General features: G+C 41.8%; 1 protein-coding gene across 1 annotated transcript in view; it reads right to left on the bottom strand.

The window, feature by feature from the left end:
• Positions 1-22,645, bottom strand: part of SMIM14 (small integral membrane protein 14) — a 60,613-nt gene extending 37,968 nt beyond the window's left edge. Inside the window, exon 1 of the mRNA XM_080681364.1 lies at positions 22,330-22,645. The gene's annotated coding sequence lies outside the window, so the exon portion shown is untranslated. The remainder of the gene's footprint in view (positions 1-22,329) is intronic.
• Positions 22,646-23,098: the final 453 nt, after the last annotated feature.

The raw sequence follows: 23,098 nt of genomic DNA, 5'->3' as shown, positions 1-23,098 counted from the left end.
TAGTACAAATTACAAATTGTACAGCATAGTAATTGCATTCAGTATCACTATTACTATCACTAATAGTGCAATTATACATGGATATACTAAAAAAAAAATTTTGTACCCTGGCTGGGTAGATCAGTTTGTAAGAGTGTCATCCCCATGTGCCAAGGTTGCAGGTTCGATCTCCAGTCAGGCTTTCTGTCTGTCTCTCCCCACCCCTCTAAAATCAATTTAAAAAAAAATGTTTTTGCCAGGATGTCAAGATCAAAAAATATATTTTATTGACTTTATTTCCTAATTCTAATAAGACTGTACAGCTTTCAAGTTTATTGGTATTTATATTTCTTATTTTTGAAACTCCTTTTGTTTCATTGATTTTAGCTCTTTATATTATTGAATATTAATCCAGTTATATCATAATAAAATTGAGAACTTTTTATAGGTTACTTTCTTCCCTTCCTTCTAGATGGCGCCAAAACCAGATTAATAAGTGTCTCTTTCACACATCTTTTTACTTAACTATCTTCTCAGACTATTAGCTAAAGAGTTAAGACAATTGGAAACCACAAAAATACATCTAAAATCCTAACAGGGCAAATGAAAATAACGATGATAATATAAAATATTGTTTGGAAAGTGTTTTCACTTTCTGTAATTTTTTCTTTAAATATATTTTATTGATATTTTACAGAGAGGAAGGGAGAGGGACAGAGAGCCAGAAACATCGATGAGAGAGAAACATCGATCAGCTGCCTCCTGCACACCCGCCACCAGGGATGTGCCCGCAACCAAGGTACATGCCCCTGACCGGAATCGAACCCGGGACCCTTCAGTCCGCAGGCCTACGCTCTATCCACTGAGCCAAACCGGTTTCGGCACTTTCTGTAATTTTTTAACACAATGATTTCTTCCAGGAGGAACTGAAGGATAGTAACAAACCCTGAATTTTCTTTTGACAATTTTACTTCAGCTCTTTTATTTTGGAGCTATTTTTTGTTGCCATAGTGGTTAAGGACTCACATGAAGGCGGGGTGGGGGGGTGGGGGTTGTCTTCCAAACCATTAAAGATTTAGGGAGAAAGTGTTTATATGTTTGTGTGTGTGAGAGTTCACTTTGGTTCCTTGTATTACAGAAGAAATATGTGGTTTGGGATATATGCTTTTTTTTTTTTTAATATATTTTATTGATATTTCACAGAGAGGAAGGGAGAGGGATAGAGAGCTAGAAACATCGATGAGAGAGAAACATCGATCAGCTGCCTCCTGCACACCTCCCACTGAGGACGTGCCCGCAACCAAGGTACGTGCCCTTGACTGGAATCGAACCCGGGACCTTTCAGTCCGCAGGCCGATGCTCTATCCACTGAGCCAAACCGGTTTCGGCAAGGGATATATGCTTTTAAGAAACTATTATATTCTAAACTTCTTTTGTAAAAGAAGGTATATTTTATTAATAACTAGGGATAACAAAATTCCCAAAATATAATATAAACATATCTCAAGATTATAAAAGTAATTTTCAAACAGGTTAGCTATTTTTGTAATACATTTCAAAATAGTATTTTAAAGGTGCTTTTTGTTGTTGTTAATCCTCACCAGAGGATATTTTGCCATTGATTTTTTGGAGAGAGTGAAAGGGAGGGGGACAGAAAGAGAGAAACATCGATGTGAGAGAGACACATCTAAATGGTTGGGTGGGGATCGAGCCTGCAACTGAGGTACATGCCTTTGCCAGAATCAAACCCGGAACACTTCAGTCTGCAGGCCAACGCTCTATCCACTGAGCCAAATGGCTTGGGCTAAAAGTGCTTTAAACACAATTCTTGGGAAGAATCAGTCATGAATTTTTTTAAAGCAAATAATCCAAACATATGATAGATTAACCCACAATAATTCTCACATTAATTTGGAATGGAACTACCATTATATGACTTTTGCCTAAGATGGCCTTACTTGCTTATTTCTTGCTTCACCAATGGCTAGTAAATTTCCTTCCAGTAGGTAAATATAACAGAAAAAAAAAATTAAAAGTCTACGATAGGACTAAGAATAATATGGTAGTGAGATCTGAATAAAAGACAAGACCATGAAGATGATTAAAAATTAAGGGCTAGTAAGCAAAATGTAAATAAATCTCAAGTGTCTCAGAGACATAAGAGTTAAAATAGCCAAGAAAGTGTATAACCTTTTTTTGAAATAGGTAAGGCCAAGGAAAAAAGTGATTCCCCAAAGAGGAACTATAGCTAATTAAGAAACGTTTTTTAAAGGTCACTGTAAGTCATCTAAAACATGCAAATTAAAATGTGAACTTTCACCTAAAAACAAAACACAAAGTACAATGAAAGTTTCATCATACATTCCTAATTCTACAGTTAACTGCTATAACCCCTCTGAAATGTAATTTTTATCAGGAATGATAAAAATGTTCGTATTAATGCATGTTATATGTGGCTTGCTTTAAAATACTCCCAAGACAAGGAAAGAGACACATCTTTCGTACAGAATTCCAAAATCTAGTAGGTTTATCTCCTCCCCCAACCTTGAATGAGGACTGGACTTAGTGACTCATTTCTAAAGGACAGAAAACAGAAAGAGAAGGTAACTATATAGTAGAGAAACCTAGCAAACACTACCTTAACCAAAAGATTGAGGTAAACATCATTAGTGATGTTATGTTCATATCATGAACTCTTTGATATAATGTGATGAGAAGGGTACTTCACCTCTGTGTATTCTTCTCAAAAACCGTAACACCAAGTCAAATTATGAGAAAAATCATCAAACCCTAATTGAGGAGAATTCTACAATGGGCCTCATAAGTGCAAGGGCATCAAAAACAAGGAAGGCCTACAAAACTATCACAGGCCCTGGCTGGTTTGGCTCAGTGGATAGAGCGCTGGCCTGCGGACTGAAAGATCCCAGGTTCGATTCCAGTCAAGGGCATGTACCTTGGTTGCAGGCACATCCCCAGTGGGAGATGTGCAGGAGGCAGCTGATCGATGTTTCTAACTCTCTATCCGTCTCCCTTCCTCTCTGTAAAAAATCAATAAAATATATTTTTTAAAAAAAAAACACACAAAAAAACCTATCACAGACCAGAGGAGTTACAGGTGAATCTTGGTAAGTCCTTGCCTATATATATAAAGCTCTCGCGGCGCCAATCGCACAGGTGTGTTTCAATCTGTCATTGTCGATTGTGAATTTGGTTGACACTTCTATTATAGAGAAAGGGCGAATAGTGATATTAAAATATTTCTTCTAATTAATTTCCTTTCAATGTGCACAAATTTGTGCACCAGGCCACTAGTAAATGATAAAAAAAAATAAGATTACTACTGACATTTTACTTAAGTCACTAATACCAGGTAATGTACCATTAATTCCACAATCATCCATTGCTCTCCAGAAACTTCTGGAGATTGCCCTTCCTGTGATTCTACAAAGAGACTTATAAATTAATTTTTATTTGAGGCAGAGCTAGATTTCTGTCCTTCCATGCAAGCATTCAATCCCTTTACATTTTATGACTTGGAGTCTCTGGTCCCTGCTGCTGAAGCTCCATTGTGGTGCCAACATTAACTGAATGCAAGACTTGAAAAGGTCCTTTCCTTTCTTTTTTAAACAAATCCTCCAATTCCCACCTCAAAATATAACAAAATGGCAGCTTATCCTGTACACACCTCCGATCCATTCCTTACTAAGAAAAAGAGAACAGTTCTAAGAACCCAAAATCTGATTTGTCAACTTGATTTCTCCTTTATTTTTTTCAGAGTTGAATAATAAAAATATGTACCCTTATTTAACCTCCTCTCTTTTTTTTCCAATCTCTAGTTTCCTCTCTTCAATAAAGGTTAGTTCCCTGCTCCTGGTTCCAAGAGCAATATTACTAAGAAATTCATTTCCATCATAAGCAATGAGTCATAGATCCAGTATGCTCGATGTGAAATTCTTGTGGTTAAGGGAGAAAATATGTAGAATTACTATATGTCCAAAATTTAAACCTACATTTTTCTTTATTAATTATTCTACATTAAAATGATTATACTGGTTCTGTTATGGTAATCAGATGATATTTTTCTCGTTTTCTTAATTGACTATACTACATTTTACTTTATGAATCAAATTATATATAGGGTGTGGTAAAAGTAGGTTTACAATTGTGAGTACACAAAAACAGTTTATTCTTGTATTGCTATTTATTAACTATTGTATTATTTCCATATTAACAACTCTAGACTTACTTTTGCCTCACCTTTTATTTACATAATGAGTATGTAAATTTATAAATATATGCAAACATTTATACATGTAAACAAAAGATTCTACACAAAGTAAGTACTAAAGGTTGATGCCCAAACTTCCACACATGAAAACTTAAACATAAATTTTTACCTATGGAGAGACGCTTGCAAATGGTCTAAAACATTAAGGATTTAGTATTTAAAAATAATTTAGAATTGATTGATTGCCTCTGGAAAGGGGCTAAGACACAGAAGTAGTAATGAAACATTTCACTGCACACCATTTGTATCTGAACTACTTATTAACTTTTTAAAAGAACAATTTCTTTTATTTTTTTCTCTTGCTTTTTTTTTTTTTTTTTTTTTTTTTTTTTTTTAGAGACAGGGTCTCACTATGTTGCCCAGGCTGTGGCTATTCACAGGCGCGCTCCCACTGCTGATCAGCACGGGAGCTTTGAGCTGCTCCCGTTCACCCCTCCTTAGGCAACTGGTGGTCCCCCGCTCCCGGGAGGTCACCATATTGATGCCGAACTTTTAGGGCGGACACCAGATGGGCATAGCGCACTACAGCCCAAACTCCTGGGCTCAAGCGATCCGACAGCCTCAGCCTCCGGAGTAGCTGGGACTACAGGCGCGCACCACCGCACCGGCAAGAACAACTTCTTTTATTTTTATTTATTTTATTTTTTTATATTTTATTGATTTTTTACAGAGAGGAAGGGAGAGGGATAGAGAGCCAGAAACATCGATGAGAGAGAAACATCGATCAGCCTCCTCCTGCACACCTCCCACTGGGGACGTGCCCGCAACCAAGGTACATGCCCTTGACCGGAATCGAACCTGGGACCCTTCAGTCCACAGGCTGACGCTCTATCCACTGAGCCAAACCGGTTTCGGCAAGAACAACTTCTTTTAAAATAAGCTTCCTGTTTGGCCAGAAGGGACAAATAATTATTTTAATTTTCTCTTGAACAGAATATGATAAATTATCTTAACCCTCTATCTGACCCTCATTCCTGACTCAATTTGTTGGCTAAAGATAATATGGTAAAGTAGATATATTCTAAATTCTCTAAGTAAATGTGTAATAAAATGAACCAAATCTCATCATCAATGAGAAATGACCAAATATAAACAGACCACACAATGGAAACTTCTGAAGTTAGCCTTTGCCCTAAATCTAAGGTAATCATCCTTTGCAAAATCTATTTTCAAAGTGTTAGGTCTGACCAAATAATCAAATCAATAACCCCTTCCCTGGGAAATTGACCTTTATTGATTTCAGAGAGGAAGGGAGAGAAAGAGAGAGCTAGAAACATCAATGAGAGAGAATCATTGATTGGCTGCCTCCTACATGCCCCCTACCAGGGATCGAGCCCGCAACCTGCATTCCCTTTCACTCAGACCACATTCCATTTGCTAAGACCAGTATCTTTCGAAACCCTCTGGACTCGCCCAGAATCCAGCCAGAAAAAGACTGCCTGGAGTCCTTTAAAATCTCTGACTCCCATCCCAGGCCCTGGGTGCTGGCGCCATTTTGGGGCTCAGCCCATCTGGTCTCCAGATGACCTAATAAATTTATAATCCCTTACCACTTTGGCCTGATGCATTTCTCCTTCGGCAACCCTAATATTTGGTGCCAAAAATCCCGGGGGTTTCACGGAGAAAAGGAGCCATCACCCAGGCTTCGGTCACCCCGAATTTGCTACTCAGAGAGCAGTAGGCAGCGGCTGCTCGACCTGGGCTTACCTCCAAATCCAACTCGGGTGACATGATCGCCAACTTTGATTAGGCCTCCCTCCCTTATAGCCCTCCCGAACCAGCCAAGGAGGATGTGGAATGGGGAACCCTCCTTCCCATTGCTAATCTCCTCTCCCCTGCACTCAACACCAGTTCATTTCCTCTCCGGTTAAGTAACAAGTGGATCACCCTTCGGATTTCTGATTTGCTGTTTTCCGTCTCAAAGAAAGACCTAGAGCTAGGCCAGAAATCCTCTCCAGTCCAGCCTCTGGATCAGACTGTTTTCCTCTCTCTCTGGAGTCTGACTAGACTGTGGGGACGCCCTCCTGGCTTCCCGGGTGTCCCTTTGTTGCTTACATCCTCTTCCTAATTTACACCATGGGGAATTGTTTTTCCATCATCCCTCCCCCCAAAAAAAACACTTCTCTGGGATGTCTCCTCCATAATCTTTTTTTTTTTTTTTTTTTAACATCGATCAGCTGCCTCCTGCACACCCCCTACTGGGGATGTACCCACAACCAAGGTACATGCCCTTGACCGGATCGAACCTGGGACCCTTCAGTCCGCAGGCCGATGCTCTAGCCACTGAGCCAAACCGGTTAGGGCTCCTCCGTAATCTTAACACACTCGGCCTTCCCACAGAGGTCCCGCCAAAGCACCTTATCTTCTACTAATACTGCCTGGCCACTATGTAAATTAGACAGTGACTCACACTGGCCCGAGAATGGAACTTAGGATTTAACAGTCCCTGGGACTTAAGACAATTTCTGTCACCTCAATGGGAAATGGTCAGAGATCCCCTACACTCCGCAATCATCCTTCTCTGTCAAACTTGCTCTACTTATCAAATCCCACTTCTCCACTCAAAGCCCCCTTCTGCCAACGCCGGACCTTTCCACCCTGAGGCTTCTGATCCTTCCTTCTCTGACCTGTCAGGTCTCTCATCCCTCCCGATCACTTGGTTCTCTGTTCCCCTAGGGGTCCCCCGAATCCACCTCATGCCCCTCCTACAACTGCCCTGCTGTCTTCGGATTCCATCTCTTTGTCCACCTCCTCAGCCTCCTTACCGAGGACCCTTCTGACTCATTCCCAGGCAACCCATCCTCCAGCCCCCGTCCTTCCCTCCCAAGAGGTAGCCGGGGCCAAGGGTACTGTCTGAGCACACATTTTCCATGTCTGACCTCGCACAGATTGAGAGGTGTCTTGGGTCTTTTTCCACTGACCTGACCACCTTTACTAAGGAATTTGAGTACCTGACCCCACCCTATGACCTGACCTGGCATAACATCTACGTCATCCTGTCCTCCTCTCTAACCCCAGAGGAGAAGGAGAGCCTCTGGCTAGCAGCTCAGGACTACGCCGATGCCCTCCATAGATAGGACACGGTGGCAAACCAGGATGGTGCTGACGCAGTCCCCCAAACTGACCCGAGATGGGACTATCAGGTCAATTCTCCAGCGCTCCGGCTCCGTAGCCATATGATCACCTGTTTCATTGCCAGACTCAAAAACGCTGCCTCTGAGGCAGTTAACTATGGTAAACTTAACAAGATCACTCAAGTTTCTGACAAAAACCCAGCTCTCTTCCTTTCCCATCTCACAGAGGCCTTGCAGAAATTTACCACCTTAGACCCCACCTTCCCAGGGGGAACCCTTCTTCTGAACACCCATTTTATATCTCAATCAGCCCTGACACACACCACAAACTTTGAAAAATAGACACAGGTCCACAAACCCCTCAAAGAGACCTCGTAACCTTAAGGTCTTTAATAATAGAGATGAGGAGACCCAAATCCCAAAACAAAGGCAAGATCAGGCCAAGACTGAGGCCAGGAGGAGGCCTTTCAGCTCCTAGCCACTATTCTCACAACCCCAAATGAAGTGCCGGTCCTCCAATCAAGGGAGGGGCTGAGCCTCCTCCGGGCCTATGCTTCAAATGCGACAAGGAAGGACACAGGGCCAAATCCTGCCCAAACCTGAGACCCCACCTGGGCCCTGTCCAAGATGTGGAAGGGAAGGCCACTGTAAACTAGACTATAGTCTGGCCTCTCTAGGTCAGACCTCAGCCAGTCCAGCAAAGCCACCCTCTGGATCTCCTGGGAATGGCCACCAAAGACTGAAGCTGCCCAGGCCCTGATAGGGCCTCACAGACTTACATCACTAGGACAGAGCCTCAGGTAATGATTGTGGTGGCAGTTAAGCCGATCTCCTTTTTAATTGACACTGGGGCCAATTATTCTGCCCTCCGGGGTTGGCAGATTAGTCTCACAGCCATTAACCATTTCACCTCTACACTGCATCTTACTAAATACCCCCTTTATCCACTCTTTTCTCAGTCTATCCCAGTGCCCAACAGGGCTACCGTGTATTCCCCAACAAAGTCTAGTTGTCCCAAACCACAGTCACCTACCTGATTTCACCTACCCCACAAAGTCAAACCATTAACTTAGGCCATAAACGCCTTATCTCCTCCATGACTGTCCCCTCCTCTAGACAAGATATAGTTTCCTTTCTCGGGCTCACTGGTACTTTCTCCTCTGGGTTCCCAACTTTGGTCTTCTTGCAAGGCCCCTCTATGATTTGTGAAGAAGGGACCCGAAGGCCAGCATTCTCACCCCCTTTAATGCTCTAAAAAACTGCTCTCACCTCAGAGCCTTCTCATCCTCCCTTCCCAAAGAACAACTTTCTTTACTGTAAAACTGCAAACACTTACTTAACAGTCTTGCTACTATCAGAAGCTGAACTCATTATCACCCAAACCTTAGCATGTTACCTCTAAGGAGAATGTGGCAATTTTAAATCCAAGTAGCTGGCGGCCTGGAAACTACAGCCCTAGAACGGGCTGTGGTGCCTGCTTCTCCCCAACCCCTACCCCGCCTTTTCTCCAGCCTCATATGCCTATACATAATTTTCCAAAGTCTTTGGTAACTTAAAAGCTTTGAAGCATTGCTGGGTTAAATGACATACATCTAAATATAGCAAGTTTTAAGTTCACCTGATTTTACCTTTTGTTAAAGAAAAGCCATAAAGTAGATTTGGAACTGTTACTGTAATGTGCTTTGTTGAAGGTGTGTTTCTTAAAAGTGAGTGTGTTCATAAATGTCAATCTAAGAAATGCTGGTTGCTTACTTTTTGGTTATCATTGGAGAATTAAGGTTTCTAAGAGTTAAGAATTATAATTAAATTGGGAAAAAATTGTATGGGTTTGGTAATAGAAGGCATGAGGCATAGATATGCACTATAAAGGAAAAAGAAAGTACATTAAAATTGTAAGAAAGTTTGTGAAAGTTGTAAAAAGGTTTATGAAAATTATAGAAGGTTTGTAGGGAGAAATGTTAAAAGGAAGTAATATAAATGACACAGGCCAGTAATCCAGGACAAGCAGAATAGGGAAACTGAGATAATTTAACAGCAGTTTGCAGCCATCTAGAAAATCTAGATGCCAAGCAGTCTGCAACATCTAGTAAATCCTATTTTCCCTAAACCAAGGACATTTAAGACATTTATGGTTTGACCCTAGCCGTTCTGGCTCAGTGGATACAGTGTAAGCCTGCAGACCGAAGGGTCCTGGGTTCGATTCCAGTCAAGAGCATGTACTTCATTTGCAGGCTCAATCCCCGGCCCTAAGTCGGGGCCATGCAGGAGGCAACCAATGGATATTTTTCTCTCACATCAATGTTTCCCTCTCTCTGTCTCCCTTCCTTCCACTCTCTCTAAAAATCAATGGGAAAAATATCCTCTGGTGAGGATTATCAACAACAAAAAGAGTAAATGGTTTGCATTTTTCCTCCCCAACCAGAAGGTAAATAGCTTAAATCAACCTACTCAGGGAGCCAGATAGTAGAAATCCAATTAGTGCCATTTGCCAACCATACCCAAGTACAAATAAAGTTAAGAGAATAAACCTTATTTTGGTATATTAAAACAGTTTAATAAATTATGTATTTTTCTCCCTACCTTATCCCTCTAGAATTTGACAATTCTTAATGAGTGAATCATGGCAATACGTTTCTTTGCATGAATTCAGTAAGACCACTTTCCAATTGTGGTTTTATTAACCAAGATTTTGACTGTAATGTCATGCCTGAAAAAAATGTGCCTGGATTCGGGGCACCACAAGAAAGCACTCTCAAAACTGATTGAAGCCAACCAAAAGCCACTTGCAAGAAAAAGCCTGGTACCTTGCTTGATCATGTGGTTCATGACAGTCTTTTCAGTCTGGCCTAGTCAGGGATGCCACCCAAAAATTAACAGAAAGAGCTGCAAAGATTAGAGAACATTAATCAAATTCATGGGACTACTGGCTAAAGAATATAAATTGGACCACTTCTAAACCTTCACCAACCAGTCTCTCAGGGAAATCATGTTGCTACAACCCCTCACTCCAACCATGAGGAATCTACACAGTGTTCCAGCCAACTACAATCAAAGTCCATCTGCTTATGATCTCAATGACCCCCCTCAACAGGAAGTACGGAAGAAATGACCTCTGACCCTATTCCATAAAATCAAAAGGCTGGAATAAGTCTGATCAAATAATTGAACTGACATCCCTGGCCCTGGGAAACTGACCTTTAGATCATTTCACAACCAACATTCCCTTTCACTTAGACCACATTCCATTTGCTAAGACCAATACCTTCCCCTCTGGACTTGCCCAGAATCTGGACCCACCCAGAGAATTCTCCACTGAGAAAAAGCCTGCCTAGAGTCCTTTAAAATCTCTGACTCCCTGTCCCTGGGTGCTGGCACCATTTTGGGGCTCAGCCCATCTGGTTTCCAGATGACCTAATCTATAATAATAAAAGCATAATATGCTAATTAGACCGGACAGCCGAACGTCCTTCCGGACAAAGCCACAGTGACTGCGAGGGCCGAGGGCAGGCAGCCATGGCAGCTGGCAGAGGCAGCAGCAGCGGGGTGATGGGGACGGTGCCTTCCCCTGATCGGCCCAGTCACCTCCCGCAGAGGGAGGCCAGGCTCCCATGGGGAGTGGGCCTAAACCGTCAGTAGGACATCCTCTGAGGGCTCCCAGACTGTGAGGGGGGAAGGCCAGGCTAAGGGACCCTCTCCCCCAGTGCATGAATTTTCATGCACCGGGCCTCTAGTAAATTTATAATCCCTTACCACTTTGACCTCATGCATTCCTCCTTTGGCGACCCTAACACAAATTGTACCTTTCCCTTCCCCTATTCACCCTCTACTGGAAGCTTTAACAATTAAGAGAATCAAAATAATAAAACAACAGTGTACATACCAACTATTAATGTTGCTATAATGTTTTATCAAATTGAGTTTAAAATAAAGGCAAATGGTAATACATTTAAAAATTCATTTTTAAAATACACAAACAGAAGGAAAAAAACAAGGGCTAACACAAGTTTTGTTTTAGGTTTTTTCCCAAGGCACATCCAGAATCAAAGACACTGGATGCATACTACAGCTGGGATGGCAAACAGAAAAACAGTGAATAAGGGTAAGAGATAATAAATATTACAACCCAGTAAATAAGAAATCAATTCTTCTTTCTAGAACTTTCTCAACATCCCAACCATAATTCCACCTCTAAGGTTCTATTTTTTAAAAAATCTAAGATGTACAAAAGTGATTATCATAGTTTTATAATAGTAAAAAACAGGAAAAAAGGGAGTTCCAGTCAGGATGACAGAGTAAGAATTAAGAAAAACAAAAAACTAGAATAATCTAAATGTCTGGCCAAAAAGGGATGTTTAAATTGTAATACATACTATGATGTATTATGCAGCCATATGTTTCATTTTCTTTCATGACATGGGGAAATGATCACAATACAATATTAAAGTATACTAAAGATTTTAAAAAAAATAAGCATAGCCCTAGCCGGTTTGGCTCAGTGGATAGAGCGTCGGCCTGCAGACTGAAGGGTCCTGGGCTCGATTCTGGTCAAGGGCACATGCCCAGGTTGCAGGCTCAATCCCCAGTGGGGGGGCATGCAGGAGGCAGCCAATCAATGATTCTCTCTCATCATTGATGTTTCTCTCTCTCTCTCCCTCTTCTTTCCTCTCTGAAATCAATAAAAATATATTTTAAAAAATAAGCACAGCACATGCACATAAGTATAAAAAGGCACAGGAAAACACACACTCGAAAAAGTTGGAAGAAAACATACCCAAACTTTAAAATTGGTTATAACTTGGTAACATGATTTTACTTTGTTCATTTTTATTAAATCTATATTAATAAAAGCATAATATGCTAATTAGACCTGACAAAGCCAGGGCTGTGAGGGAGGCCCAGGTCCCGGTGCCTGCCGGCAGCCAGAGGGAAGCCCGGGTCCCAGCAGCCGGGGGAAGGAAGGCCTACTCTTGCACTAATTCTGGGCCTCTAGTATCATATAATAATCATATATTAACTCCTATAATCAGAAAAAAATTTTTGAATGCAGAAAAACTAACTTACATGTTTTTTGTTAATCCTCACCCGAGGATATTTTTTCCATTGTTTTCACAAGGTAGAAAATAGAGATGCTGGCCAGTGAAATGGGGAACTCAGAAAAAGCATTTCTAGAAAAAGCATCAATTCCATTGATTAGAACTCCAGAGTTGTAAAACCACAAAAGTGAATCATATGTCAGAAATTGCTGGAACTGCCCCCAGGACATTCAGGGAGCCTACACTTGAGTTTGCTCTCTATTCTTTAACCTTATTCTAAATTACATCACAGAGGTAACTACGCACCTCTAAAAATAATGTTTTTCTAGAAATAGCTTTCTGACCCTAAGATTTTACCCAGAAGCCAATTTAAAAACTGATCAACCAAATGATCAGGGCTATCCCCAAACTCTGGCTATCTTGCATATTAAACAAGGAAAACAAAATATTTGTCTATTAATTCCATATTATTATATTACTAGAGGCCCGGTGCATGAAATTCGTGCACGGGGGGGGGGGTATACCTCAGCCCAGCCTGCACCCTCTCCAATCTGGGACCCCTAGAGGGATGTCCAACTGCCTGTTTAGGCCCGATCACGGGATCAGGCCTAAACGGGCAGTTGGACATCCCTCTCACAATCCAGGACTGCTGGCTCCCAACCGCTTGCCTGCCTGCCTGCCTGCCTGATTGCCCCTAACGGCTTCTGCCTGCCAGCCTGATCACCCCTAACCACTCCCCTGCCAGCCCGATTGCCCCTAACCTGCCCTCCCCTGCTGGCCCGGTCATCCCTAACTTCCCTCCCTTGCCAGCCTGGTCGCCCCTAACTGCCCTCTCCTGCCAGCCTAATTGCCCCTAACAGCCCTCCCTTGCAGGCTTGGTCCCCTCCAACTGCCCTCCCATTCAGGGCTGGTCCCCCCACAACTGCCCTCCTCTGCCGGACCGGTCACCCCTAACTGCCCTCCCCTGCAGGCCTGATTGCCCCCAACTGCCCTCCCTTTCAGGCCTGGTTCCTCCCAACTGCCCTCCCCTGCAGGCCTGGTCGCCCCCAACTGCCCTCCCCTGCAGGCCTGGTCGCCCCCAACTGCCCTCCCCTGAAGGCCTGGTTGCCCCCAATTGCCTTCCTCTGCCGGACCCGTCACCCCTAACTGCCCTCCCCGGCAGGCCTGATCGCCCCCAACTGCCCTCCCTTTCAGGCCTGGTTCCCCCCAACTGCCCTCCCCTGCTGGCCTGATCGCCCACAACTGCCCTCCCCTGCTGGCCATCTTGTGTCCACATGGGGGCGGCCATCTTTGACCACATGGGGGCAGCCATCTTGTGTGTTGGCGTGATGGTCAATTTGCATATTACCTCTTTATTATATAGGATACTATATACTAACATATAGTTGGGATTGCTTTTATCAGATGACCCAGCATCTAAACCAGGGGTCCTCAAACTACAGCCCGCGGGCCACATGCGTCCCGCCGAGGACATTTATCTGGCCCGCCGGGTGCCGCTGCCTGTCCTGCTTAGCAGCCAACTTGTCCTGGGCCCGCAGTGCGCATAGGAATTTGTTCATAGTTTATTTTTTTAACTATAGTCCGGCCCTCCAACGGTCCGAGGGACAGTGAACTGGCCCCCTGTTTAAAAAGTTTGAGGACCCCTGATCTAAATGTACTAAGGAGCTCAAATTCACCCACATACAATATTTTATGAGGCCTTATAAAGATAACTTGAGAGCAATACAGAAATTAAAACATATTTTCTCTTGCCGGAACCGGTTTGGCTCAGTGGATAGAGCGTTGGCCTGCGGACTGAAGGGTCCCGGGTTCGATTCCGGTCAAGGGCATGTACCTTGGTTGCGGGCACATCCCCAGTGGGGGGTGTGCAGGAGGCAGCTGATCGATGTATCTCTCTCATCGATATTTCTAGCTATCTATCCTCTCCCTTTCCTCTCTGTAAAAAATCAATAAAATATATTTTAAAAAAAAATCTTTTAAAAAAACAAAAACAAAAACAAAAAAACATATTTTCTCTTAAACTATATTTACATCTCTGATGGGCAAGAAAAGGATACAGACTCAAATTCAAATCAAGCAATCATTATTTGTTAAAAACTGTACTAAAGCTACATATGGGAGAAGTTAGAAATTTTAAAAATTTAAATGTTGAAATAAACTCCATTATATACCCTAAATATCACAATTCTCTGTGCTTAAGAACTCTCTGAATTCTATCATGACATTTTAAAAAATTCAAATTAACAGCCAAGCAATTATAGTTACAAATTTCTTATATATTCCCTCTACTGATCCATTAAGGTGACCATACATTGTTCCATCTATAAGTAGCTATTTATAAGAGAAAAATACAGTGAAAACCACTTCTGAAATTCTTAATATAAAATATTTTGGGCATAAAAGAGAAAGGGAAGAAAGAAGTCTCTGGAAGAACAGGCCCTAGCCAGTTCTGCTCAGTGCATAGAGTGCTGGCCTGCAGACTGAAGGGTTCTGGGTTCGATTCTAGTCAGGGGCACGTGCCTTGGTTGCAGGCTCTATCCCCGGTTCCAGGCAGGGTGTGTGTGTATGGAGGGCGACCAGTAGATGTGTCTCTCTCACCTCAATGTCTCTGTCTCCCCGCCTCCCTTCCACTGTCTTTAAAAATCAATAGAAAAATATCCTTGGGTGAGGATTAACAAGCTTAAAAAAAAAGAAAAGACAGTTTGGCTCAGTGGATGGAGCGTCAGCCTACGGACCAAAGGGTCCCAGGGTCAATTCCAGTCAAGGGCACATACTTTGGTTACAGGCTTCTCCCTGGCCCAGGGCCCTGGTCGGGGCTCGTGTATGAGGCAACCAGTCCATGTGTTTCTTGCGCATCGATGTTTCTCTCTGTCTTTCCCTCTCTCTTCCACTCTCTAAAAATCAATGTAAAAATATCCTTGGGTGAGGATTAGCAACAACAACAAAAAAGACAACAAAATGTTTTCTTTCCATAGAGAAGAGTGGGAATGTATAGAGGAAACAAGGTCAGCGTGACCAGAAAGCCTATGCAAGGTTTCACTGTATAGGTCACATGTAGATTAGAGGATGTCAAGTCTTCATTTATTCAGATTCTGCAAATGACAACTTCACAAGTGGTACTATTAAAACTGTGGGGATGCATCAGTTCTCAACCTCTCATTTAAGAAGGAAAGAACTGATGCTCATAAAGCTTCAGTGACTTCCCAAAGTCACGCAGCAGAGGTGGGATTCAAACCCATGTCTTCTCTCACTTCTCCTTTCCTGAAAAGGATATTGCTAATAAGTCCTCAGGGGACTAAGTAACTGGCATAAGAGTTCTGAGAAGGATATAGAAAAAATAAAAAAGCCCCTTCCTCCAAGAGCGCCAGAGTAGTAGAAATACTCTGAATTACAAGATTCTTAATCATAATTAACTCATATGATAATAATATAATTATATAGCAATATCATTAGCCAAAATAAATGTCATAGGCAAATGACTTCTGTGATAATCTGACTGGAGAAAGTTCAAGTTCAAAGAAAAGGAGAACTATTTCTCTCAACCTTCTCACATTGCTATTAAGAGTAACTCTTCAAGGTCATCAAGAATGTTCTTAGCTCCTTAATTCCTCCATGTCTCTGCAGCACAAGCCTCTATTAAAGGTCCACCTGGGGGTTGCTGCCACTCTTCTAGAAATTCCCAGTTACTATGACCCTATTTTCCTATGGCTTAGACATTACTTTCTTTCCTCAGTGACCCCTTTTTTCCTTAGCAGTATTTGATCGTATTCTAGGAATTACCTTAGGGAACACTTGCTAAAATATCACGGGACAGCAGAAGAATACATCTTAGATAAATGATTCAAGTTATGGCACTACTACTGAGAATAGATAAATTACTTAGTGACTTCAGTTTCTCTAACTATAAAATCGGAGTGTTAACTGAAACTATTCATTTTAAAGGGTTGTTGCAAGGATCAAGTGAGAATTTGTAAGAGTTCTTTCTAAACTGTAAAATGCTCTGGGCCAATTCAAGTCTAAGCCCTTAGATTTGAAATGTATCTTCAACCCTCAGCCAAGTTCTCTGTATACTGCTTTAGAGCTGTTAGTATTCCCCTGGGGCTCAGCTATCACTCTTGGGCATAAAAGAGAAAGGGAAGAAAGAAGTCTCTGTTCTAAATCTTGGTCTCTCACCTAAAAACTTCCTATCCTTCCCTGGTTGTTCCTTACTCCTGTACAATCCCAAACATTCTCACAAGGTCCAGGAGTAAACATGTATTATAAGTAGTTAAATAAAAGAAAACTTTTCAATTGAATCATCTTTGTTTACATTCAATATCATAACCCAAAGTTTCATATTCAGGGAATGTCTTCTAAATTTCTACTCAAGAGTATTCAGTAGTCAAAAAAAGAAAATTACATATGCATTTCATAAAATAAAAGAGTACTTAGTAGAAATACTCTGAATTGCAACATTTAAACTCAGGGTCTATCTTTCATAAGGTAGAAACAGAAAAATTCAACAGAAGATTATATAAAAATTCCATACTATCACAAATCACAGTGTATATAAATTGCTCATAAATGTTAAGAAAGCACTTTTCAACAGCTGTATTACAAAGTACTAGTGTCTTCTGAAATTGTGAGGTACAAGTAATGTTACAAGTTTATGCCTGACTTACATCATTCAGGTAAATTAGAGTAGAATCTATTCTCAGTATCATTCTCATTCACTTGCTTGCCTACATGACTTTTTGAGCAGAAGGAATTACGGCTACTGCTCCCCCAACTCATGTAACTTACATCTCTCTCAACCATGCTGCAGCCTAGAAACTTTAACACCAAAGATTTCAAAATGTCAAATAAGTCAGTTTTTTCCACATTACCTTTGCTAAGAGTAACAAAGCAAAAAATACATACTATGTTAAATTAACTTGTTTTTTGAAAAGTATATTGTAAGCTAAAAAAGATAGCAGGCAGAACACTGATCTCTAGGTCTGGGGCATATAACATGAAGATGCTTACTGAATCCCTAACTTGATTTAAAGAACCTTTATTAGCTGTCAAATTTTGAAAAGTGCTGCACCTGTTACACTTCTCAATGAGTGTAGTCAAGTAAAAACCAGCTTCATCCTGTATTTTTACAAAGCTGAGCCTCACATCAATGCTTTGACCTAAGTTTAAAAAAAGGAAATGAAAAGTCAATATGAAAATAAGCAACAAGAAGGTAACTTTCCCCAGAACAAATGCACTGAAGTTTAAAATGTTATAAACAAAATATAAACACTACTATACACCTAAAATTTTTAACACTTTTCCAAAGAGTTTAATTTTAAAAGTAATACACATTTATAGTTTTAAAATTCAAACACAGAAAGATTAAAAAAAATAATAAAACTGCAAAAGTAAAGGGTACTCTCCTCTCCTCAGAGGCAACTTCTAGGTATTGCAAGTATATGTATGCTATATATACTTGTTAAGTTACTATTAAAATCACTACACTTCAAATCACTACAATGTTTTAAATATGACTTATTTTGTAATTAGACTGGTTGCTTTAATTATTTAGAGCTTGGGCTAACTACTTAAAACTACCAGGGTTCACCACAATATTTACTAGTATAATGGTGAAAATTAGAAACTACATTAATCTCCAAAATTAAATAAACCAGTTTATTCAAAATATCTTATAAAACACAGCCAGTTAAAATCAAGTTTAGAAAGTTTCTAAGGCCATGGTATAAAACTCATTAAGTTAAACAAACGAGAAATTAGGTTACAAATCTAAGTGAATATTATATCTCATTTACACTGAAGATGAATTTTTAAAAAATAAAACACTGCAAAGAAATATGTGGAGAGATGACTTTTGAATGAATGGATTGTATTTTGTTGTTGTTGGCTTTACATATTACTATTCTTTGTAGCTTTTCAATAACAAACATGTCTTTTGTTTAAAATGGTGGGGGAAGGGCTATTAGAAATGCGTAGCCAATTTAAATTTAAATAGAACAAAAACAATTCATGAAAGTAGTGCTACTAGCATATTTGGATAGCTAAAACAGGTAGATTTATTTAACACAACTTCCATGATTCTGTAAGTCAAAGAGACTAGTCAATACTGCTGTAATATAAGGTACATGAGCTTTGTGTCAAGGGAAAATTGGGCTTGAATTCCAACAGTACTAGTAGCTTTACCTTGGGCAACTTACCTAAATACCCAGAGTCTGTTTCCTCCAGTGTAAATTAGGGATAACAATATCTGACTTGGAGGGTTGATATGTCAGGTAAATTTAATATAAAGGAAATAAAGGAACTGGCATATATATTCCATAGATAGTAAATGCCATTATTATTGATATTCAGACAGGTAATTGTTTTTTAATGTCAGACTCAAATAATTTTCAGCCCTCTTTCAGAATGGCTTTCAAACTGCCAAACTGTTCTTTACCTAACTGCAGTTTCTACTGATACGTGCCCAACTATGGAAACAAACATTCAAATGGAACAACAGTACATTCAAGAGGAATACAGACATATTCACCAAGCTCATTCATTCAACCAACATTCATTGAGTACCTACAATGCAGTGAAAAGACATGTCCCCATTTTCAGAGTTTAATTTCTAGTGTGGGAGACTGAATATGTATTTTAAAAAAAGAAAATTCCAAATAGTGACAAATATTATGCAGAAAACAAGAGAAGTCAATGCAATGCAATCTCCTTGAAGAGGCAACATCTGAACTAAGAGCTGAATTATATCATGGAATTAGCAGCAAGATCTGGGATAAGAGTAGTGAAGCCATAGGGTACAAGCAAGTGCAAATGCCCTAAGGCAGGAGCATGCCTGGCAAGTTCCAGGAACAACGCCACCGGTGGGGCTGGAACAAAGGAAGAAACAGATGTGGCCAGGCTCCGTCACACTGATCTAGTGCCAAACAGGTAGTGCCTGGCAAGCTTTAGTAAGGAGTTTGGATTTTATTCTGAATGTGATGGGAGGCTTTCAACATAGGGGCAACAAAATCTGATCTACATTTTAGGATCTCCTAGCCTGTAGGAAGGAACCATAAAAAGCCTAAGTGAAAGCAGGGAGACCAGCAGGTTACTGCAGAAGGCCAGGTCAGAGATGGTGATAGTTGGCAAAGGTGGTGGCAGTAAAGGTGGGAGAAGTGGATAAATCTAGAATATATATTAAACACTGTAACTTAAGGCAAATCAAAGAAAAAGAATTAATCAGATAATGAGTAGTTAGCATCTGGGACTGACTTTACCGAAGAGGCACAGAATGAAAATAAAGGTTTAAAGGTTTTAGTTAAATTTATGACTAATGGAAACCGAAAGGGTTATCAGCATATTTAGGGTACTTCACAATATGTACTTATCCTCTGAAGCTGAGGTGAAATGGACATTTCCTTCTCTTTCGGAACCACCCATAAAGCACACATCCAAGATTCAATGTCAATAAAGCATATTAGCATGATTCATAAAGTAAATCTTTCAGGATCTTACTGCTGCAGGCCTGCACAGCTGGTCAGCATTGGGAGCATACTGTGACTATGAAATAGAACTAAAGCTCTACCTGAATCAAACCACTAAAATAGCAAACACTTTTGAAACTTCCATATTGTCAACTCAAATTATTCTGTGCTTGCTCTTCTGACAGTTAAACTAAAAAGGCCTTACTTTGCCACACAATGCATAATAATTTCTTAAATCTTGTATCACCATAAATATCTGGGAGGAAATCTTTTGAAACCATCATATTATTGTTATGGTCTGGCAAACATACAGTGAATAGTCCTTAAAAGTTAAGGTCCAAAAGTCCACATCCGAAAAAGCAGGTGATAGCTTTTCTTGTAAACCATTTTTGTATAAAATATATAAATTCTATCCTGGCTGGGTAGCTCAGTTGATTAGAGCATCACCCTGATATGCCAAGGATGTGGATTCAATTCCCAGCCAGTCAGGGCACAAAGAAGAAGCAACCAATGAATGCATTGATAAGTGGAACAACAAATCGAAGTTTCTCTCTCTCACTCTTTCTCTCTTCCTCTCTATCTCTGAAATCAACAAATAAAATTTTTAAATATATGTATAAATGCCAAAAAGAAGTCTGAAAGGATATAAACCACAGCTAACATTGGTGGTGGCAGGAATATTATTTTTTTCTTTTTCTTTGTTTATATGCCTCAATCAACATTTTTCCCAATTATCACAAATTATTTTGTGTAAGCAAAAATATTCAGTTATGCATTTGCATAAAAGATTAAAAAAAAAGAACTGCAAAAAAACAACTAATTCAACAGGATTCCACCTGTGGTGTTAAGAAAAAGATTTCAGCTCTGGCCAGTGTGGCTCAGATAGTTGAGCATTCTCCAGAGCAGCAGTCCCCAAACCTTCCGGACCTCACGGACCACCGGTTGCCCACTGCTCCAGAGCACCAAAAGGTCATGGGTTCGATTCCTGGTCAGGGCACATGCCCAGGTTGTGGGTTTGGTCCCCGTCCTGGATCTCCATGTTTCTCTCTCCCTCCTTCACCCGCTCCCTCTCCTTTCCTCTCTCTCTACAATCAATTTTTTTTTAAAAGAACGAAAAAATATCTCAACGGCCCTCGCAGGAGGAAGAAATTTGTTAAGAGGTCCACACAAGTAGGTCCCCTGCAAGGTAGTAGTCTAAATTCATTAAGAACTCTCCCCGGATTTGATAAGGGACAATCAATTAGCACATACTTCTGTTTTTCTTTCTTATGGTTTACCAAAGAAACACCTCAATTAATGAGTTGGGGGAGGGGTGTTCTTTTTAAAAACCAAGTTAGGACAAAAAAAGGTTTGGTCTTCAGGTCTCCTTGGTGTCTTGGGGGGAGGGCGACCACGTATGGTGGCCCGGCTGGCAGCAGGCTACGCTAGAGGAATCTTCGTGGCCAGTCACCCCTGAAGTGGAACACACGTTTTCAGCCTCCTCCACAGAAATGGGCAGCGAGAACGCTTCCTAAGGGTTCTCAAGACTAAACCAGCTGAGACAGTTACTGAGACTAAAAGAGATGAGACAGTCACTGCCCTCCAAGTTACTGCAGGCAGAGCTGCCAACGATTTCTGACAATAACACCCCAAAACTGGACGGTCTCTCTTCAACAAACACAGGTTAATATGTGCGTACAGCTCATCCGACTCTCTTGATGCAAACCCAAGATATTAAGGCCACAGCTTCGATTTTGCAAACTAGGACAACCAAAAACATCCTATTGACTCTCTCCGGCTAACCAACATCATCTGGGCTAAAATCTTCACACGCATAGAAACAGCCACTTTGGAAAACTTTGGCTTTCAACGGCAACATGGGACTTCAGGTACTCCTGTAATCAGTTTATCGCACAATCTGTGCTATCTCTTTGCTGTCAGCTCTGGTTCCACTTATTGAACAGAGAGAAGAAAAAAAAAGGGAATCCTTTAAATTCGCAACACAATACAGGATAAAAAGCTCCCGCTTTCTAGATGGCAGCTTTCCTGTCTCATCAATCACAACAAAGGACGCATCTCAATGCCTTCCTTAAACCTGGCCAGAGCTGAAAACCAGAGGTAAATGATATAGTGTGAATTTCAGAATTTGTGGGTTTCTCCTACCCGCTACGTAACGACTCCCTCTCTTCTTTTACTCCATTAAACGCCTCCACCCGAGTTAACTGTCTCGCCCTAAAAATAAAACCACCCGGGGCTATCGTCCACTTTCCAGCCAAGCCCCGACTATGGTTTCCTGCAGAAAAGCCAAAATGCAGGCTCTCTGCCTCGCTCATCGCCGGAGGACCCGGGCTCGACAGCAGCGGGGTTCTCCCGAGCAGACTCGCCAGCCCGGCCGGGAACCACCGACCCCGAGCAGCAGTCCTGCTCTGTCGTAGCCACCGCAGCCCGCGAGAGCCTGAGGACCCCCCAGGAAAAACCGGGGTGAGGAGAAGGTGGGCCGCCGCAGGAGAGACACTCACCCGCCCAGAAAACAACCGACGGGGCGGGGAGGATGGGGGCCGGGAGCTCGGCTCGGCAGAAAGACCGCCTGGGGCTTCCGGAACGCTGCGGCGGCGGCTCCTGGTCTCGGGCTTCCTCCCCTCCTCTGTTTTGGTGCGACTGACCACGTCACTATTAGCCACGAGACCCGGATCTGCCCGCTTCCGCGGGCGGCGGCGCAACAGATTGCAGCTGCTCGAGACCCCAGCGGCGGGTCTGCGGAGCGTGCGCGAACTCCGCGCCTGCGCAGTGCGTCGGGGGAGGCGGGACGGGCGCGGGCGTCGCGATATTCGTGGGACTGATTGCGGCAGTTGCAGTTCCGGTTGAATGGGGCGAGGCCTCGCGGATGTTGAACTGCCCCACGTAGCCTCTGGTTTGTCCGAGGTGGATTTTTTTCCCCTCTACTGGGCGTCCCTGATGGCTGTCCCCGACTGGAGTCTTTAAATTTAGAATAGCGGGGGTAGAGGTGGGCTCAGGTTGATGTCCGCTGAGACAGGGTACCACTACAGAGGTTGTTTTTGATCAAAACTCAGGGCCAGGTGAAAATGGGACAAAGAGGATTTTGTCTTGGATACAAAAGGACGTTGAATGTGGCAGTTATTGATCCCCTTTACCCTCACATGCTTACACCCAGGAAGCTGGCTACAATTAAGCTCAAAAGGAGTATTGAAAGGAAGATGTCACAAAAGACGACTTGCTGGTCGAGAGAGAGAGCAGGGGACTGGAAGAGGAAAGCTGTGAGGTCCAAAA

This window comes from Plecotus auritus (genome assembly GCF_963455305.1).
Source record: "Plecotus auritus genome assembly, chromosome: 1".
In the NCBI taxonomy this organism is placed as follows: domain Eukaryota; kingdom Metazoa; phylum Chordata; class Mammalia; order Chiroptera; family Vespertilionidae; genus Plecotus; species Plecotus auritus.
Note: the sequence above shows the minus strand (reverse complement) of the source record. Positions and strands in the feature narration are given on the sequence as shown.